We start from the raw sequence: 5629 nt of genomic DNA, 5'->3' as shown, positions 1-5629 counted from the left end.
GGGTTTTTTTTTTTTTTTTTTTTTTTTGGGGTATTTTTTAATTTATTATTTTTTTTTGCCGTGCCGCGGCACTTGTGGGATCTTAGTGCCCGACCAGGGATTGAACCCGGGCCATCCGCAGTGAAAGTGTGGCGTCCTAACCATTGGACTGCCGGGGAATTCCCTGGAGGAGACTGCTGATAATTTAACACAGTGCCCCAAATTTTAGGAAGGCTGATCCCTGAGTCCCCTGCTTTCACCAGATAGGACAAGTTTCCCTTAATTCGCTTGGAAATTCCAAGTCTATGCCCAGCACTGCCTCCACTGCTGAAAACACAAGCTGGCCTTTATATCAGCTCTGATCCTAGGAAGATTGTTATTTTAAGTGTGTACATGGGCACTTGGGGTGCTGGGTAGAACAAATCAAAGGGTTGGTTAAAGTGTAGGCCCTTGGTCATTACTGAATGTTTCTTTCTGATGGTGGCTGTATTTGTAACATACATACTTCAATTTAGTATCTCCACTCAGGGGCCATAGATAGAGGGGGGTGAATTGTTTTTGTTTGGGATCTTGCCCTAATGGTTATAGTATGGTATAACCCAACATGCAATAAGCTATATAGTTTCTATTACAGAAATATACCCCGAAGTGATACAATTAAAGAAGACAGAGGGAAACAGAAGAAGATCTTTAGCTTATGAATAAAAAGATGAGCCTATTTGAATAAAATAAAATGCTTTTTTAAAAAAACCTCCAAAAATATGGCTTGCACTGTATGTCTGGAGCCCTTTAAATTATACAGATTTCATCATCATCAACTTGTTTATACCCTGATTACAGGCAACTTGAAGAGAAAAAGAATTTTTTTTTAATCTGCTAAGTTTGGCAATTATGGGAGAACCCACCGTGTGTGTTTATAATCTTATAATCGCTAGAGCTTTCAGAAAATTGGGTGATAAAGATGTACATATGCATAGTGTTAGCATAGCTTGTGTGAGTGCTACAAGTTGGACAGGAAGCTTTAAAAACTTCTTTGAGGGACTTCCCTGGTGATCCAGTGGTAAAGAATCCGCCTTACAATGCAGGAGACGCAGGTTCCATCCCTGGTCAGGGAACTAAGATCCCACATGCCGCGGGGCAACTAAGCCCGCGCGCCACAACTACTGAGCTCGAGCGCCTGGACGACAGCCCGCGTGCTGCAAACTACAGAGCCCACGTGCCATGGAGCCTGCGCGCCACAACTAGAGTAGAGAAAATCCTCGCGCCACAACTAGAAAGAAGCCTGCACACCACCAGGAAGAGCCCGCATGCCACAACTAAGACCGGACGCAGCCAAAAATAAATCTTTAAAAAATATATATATATAGTAAAAACTTCTTTGTTGCCAACAATGGTCTTTTGAAATCAAAGTAAAATCTATATATATATATTTTTTGGCCGCTGTGCACGTCATTCGCGATCTTAGTTCCCCGACCAGGGATCGAATCTGTACCCCCCTGCAGTGGAAGCGCAGTCTTAACTACTGGACTGCCAGGGAAGTTCCCACAAAATCTTTTAAAGAAATGAAACTTTTTGATTTTCTTTGATTTATGACTGAAAGTTGTTTTGTCAATGTTTAAGAGTATTTAGGCAGCTGGGTGGGGGGGGGCAAGCTACACGATGGAATGGGGCAGCAAGACGCAGGCCCAGGACATTCTGGGGAGCAGGGATTAAAAAAAGAGAAAAATATTCATCCTTTCCAAGCTTTTTTTCCCTGATAATTAGTAACAGTCTTATCAAAGACAGATGAACTCCTTATGTAAAATTTTGATTATAAAAAAATTATAGCAGTGCCGGGTATTCGGCAATGAGTGAGGCCAGTTACCAAACAGAATCTCTCCTCCCTCCCCAAATCTCTGAATACCTGCTTGTGATATCCCTGAAGGTCCTAATGGTTTGGATTTCACAAAGGGTAACAGTAGATGCCAGGCTACAGTGCAGTTAGTGGCTAGACAGCTTCTGAGCCTCATCCCAAAGATTTATTCTCCCAAAAGAAATAAACCTTGTACTCAAAACAAGTAAATGGAGTAAAATATCTTGTAATGTGTTTATAACTAAATGCATTGCGTAGATTGTTTGCAAAGATGATGCTATGGACCCAATTGTGTCCCTCCAAAATTCATATATTGAAGTCCTAACCCCTAGTGTGACTGTATTTGGAGATGGGGCCTTTAAAGAGGTAATTAAGGTTAAATGAGGTCATAAGGATGGACCCTAATCCAATATAACTGGTGTTTTTATAAGAAGAGGAAGAGACACCAGAGATGCATGCGCACAGAGAAAAGTCCACATGAGGACACAATGAGGAGGCAGCCAACTTTCAACCAAGGAGAGAGGCCTCAGGAACCAAACCTGCCAACATCTTAATCTTGGACTTCCAACCTCAACTGAAAAAATACATTTCTGTTGTTTAAGCCCAATAGTCTGTGGTACTCCATTAGGATAGCCCGAGCAGATTAATACAGATGGCCGCAAACGTTCCTCCCCTGTCTGTAGCTGAGTCCCCTGGCAATGTGACTTTGCAGCTCCCCATCCAGAGGTGGAGTCTATTTCCTCACCCTTTGAACCTGGGCTGGCTTTGTGACTTGCTTTGGCCAACAAAATGCAACAGAACTCCCATTATGTGAAATCTAGAGCCTAGGCCTCAAGAGACCTTGCAGCTTCTGCCTGGGCCCTAGTACAGTGCTGCCCTGAGCCCTCCATGCAAGGAAGCTGGTCGGGAGGATGAGAGGGAGTGTGAAAGAGAACCAAAGCACCCCTGCTGACAGCGGCACCAACTGCCAGACATGTGAGCAAGGCCATTGGAACTTCCAGCCCAGACGATCCTTCAGTTGACTGTAGCCACAGGATTGAGCAGAGAGATATCCAAGAGTGGAACCACCAGCTGATCCCAGCTCAAATTGCCTACCTACAGGATTGTGAGCAAATACACTGTTGTAATTCAAAGTCACTAAGTTTTGCAGTCCTTTGCTTTGCAGCGGTAACTAAGCTGACACAGCATTCTTCTCTCCCTGCCTAGCGCTGAGCGAACCTGAACATATTCCTAAAGGGAAAACGTTTTTTGGGCAGCCAAAGGGCCAGTTCTTTTCTTTTCTTTCTTTTTTTTTTTTTTTGCGGTACATGGGCCTCTCACTGTTGTGGCCTCTCCCGTTGCGGAGCACAGGCTCCGGACGTGCAGGCTCAGCGACCATGGCTCATGGGCCTAGCCGCTCCGCGGCATGTGGGATCCTCCCGGACCAGGGCACAAACCCGTGTCCCCTGCAACAGCAGGCGGACTCTCAACCACTGTGCCACCAGGGAAGCCCTCTTTTTTTAAAAAAATATCTTTATTGGAGTATAATTGCTTTACAATGTTTTGTTAATTTCTGCTGTACAACAAAGTGAATCAGCTGTATGTATGCATATATCCCCATATCCACTCCCTCTTGAGCCTCGCTCCCACCCCCCCATCCCACCCCTCTAAGTGGTCACAAAGCACCAAGCTGATCTCCCTGTGCTATGCGGCTGCTTCCCACTAGCCACCCATTTTACATTTGGCAGTGTATATATGTCAATGCTACTCTCTCACTTCATCCCAGCTTCCCCTTCACGTCCTGTGTCCTCAGGTCCATTCTCTATGTCTGCGCGAAGGACCAATTCTTGTCCATAAGCCAGGGAACTCCCACAAGGAGGTAGAGGAGACACTCCAGCCCCATGTCTGGGAGCCCCATTATGACACTCAACACTTGTCCACTTCAATTCTCTTTCCCCAGATTCAGAGTCCGTAGCCTTTGCTGTCTTTGAAATTGTGGTAATAACTACTGGAAATTCAAAAAAGAAAAAGTTTTTTTTTTTAAAGCAATTATGAGCCTTCAACCAAAGAAGTGTCACTGCAAGGTTTATATCTATATTTATGTCACTTTTTATTTTATTTTTGGCTGCATTTGGTCTTCGTTGCTATGCGCGGGCTTCCTTGAGCGGGGGCTACTCTTCGTTGCGGTGCGCGGGCTTCTCATTGCGGTGGCTTCTCTTGTTGCAGATCAGGGGCTCTAGGGCACAGGCTCAGTAGTTGTGGCACGTTGGCTTAGTTGCTCTGCGGCATGTGGAGTCTTCCCAGACCAGGGATCGAACCCATGTCCTCTGCATTGGCAGGTGGATTCTTAACCACTGTGCCACCAGGGAAGTCCCCTCTATCTCATATTTTGATTAAGCTTTGAATAGGTTTGTTTTTGATCAACATAAAGGCTTACATGCTAACAATACTGCCTTGAGATATTAGCTCTCAACTTCCAGCCTTTAGTTTCCTCAAAGTTATTCCCTGTGGTCAAGTGACATTTTTCATTCAGGAAAGTGGTATCACAGCAATCCTTCTAAACCTTCATTGAAATAGGAAACTGAAACACATCCCCACTTGGCAGAGGGAAAGCTGAACCACAAGGCTGAGAAATCTCCAGAAACTCAGCTAATGAGCTGAAAAGGCTTCTGACAAGCTATGTGACCTTTATATGGCCCTTCTTCAGACAAACACATGTGTATATACTTTATATGAACACTCACACAGACAAGTGCATGCGTGCTTGTGAGGACTGTTAAAACCATAGATTGGTCGGGGGCCTCAAGGTGAAAAGCCTAATTATGTGGACTGATCAAAGTAATTTGGTAGGCAACACCCCACCCTAGAGAGCCAGTTATTCTTTTAAAATAATTCAGTGAGGTTTTCACACAAGAGTGTGGGATTCGATCTTAGGCAGGAGAGGAACACCTGTAAAATTTATAGAATGTATTAGATCTGCCTAATCAAAATTCATTTACTCAACAAACATTTTTATTGAGGTATAATTGACATATAACATGATATTATTTTCAGGTGTACAACATAATGATTGGTTATTTGTATACATTGCAAAATGATAACCACAATAAGTCTAGTTACCATCTGTCACCACATAAAATTACAAAATGTTTTTTCTTGTGATGAGAACTTTTAAGATTTAACTTCTAGCAACTTTCAAATATGTAATACAATATTATTGATTTTAGTCACCATTCTGTACATTACATCCCCATGACTTATTTATTTTATAACTGGAAGTTTATACCTCTTGACCTCCTTCATCCACCTTCCCAACCCCCAGTCCCTCTGGCAACCACCAATCTGTTCTCTGTATCTGTGAGTTTAGTTTAGTTTGATTTGGTTGTTCGTTTTGTTTTTCAGATTCCACATATAAGGGAAATCATACAATATTTGTCTTTCTCTGTCTGACTTTTTTCACTTAGCATAATACCCTTAAGGTCCATCCATGTTGTTGCAAATGGCAAAATTTCATTCATTTTTATGGCTGAGTAATATTCCATTGTGTATATATACCACAACTTCTTTATCCATTCATCCATAGATGGACACCTAGATTGTTTCCATGTCTTGGCTATTGCAAACAATGCTGCAGTGAACATAGGGGTGCATATATCTTTTCCAATCAGTGTTTTCGATTTTTTTGGATAAATACCCAAAAGTGGAACTGCTGGATCACGTGGTAGTTCTATTTTTAATTTTTGAGAAACCTCTATACTGTTTTCCATAGTGGCTGCACCAATTTACATTCCCACCAACAGTGCACAAGGGTTCCCTTTT

Source organism: Neophocaena asiaeorientalis, unplaced genomic scaffold (genome assembly GCF_003031525.2).
Source record: "Neophocaena asiaeorientalis asiaeorientalis breed wild unplaced genomic scaffold, Neophocaena_asiaeorientalis_V1.1 scaffold671, whole genome shotgun sequence".
Taxonomy (NCBI): domain Eukaryota; kingdom Metazoa; phylum Chordata; class Mammalia; order Artiodactyla; family Phocoenidae; genus Neophocaena; species Neophocaena asiaeorientalis.
This window is presented reverse-complemented; position numbering follows the sequence as displayed.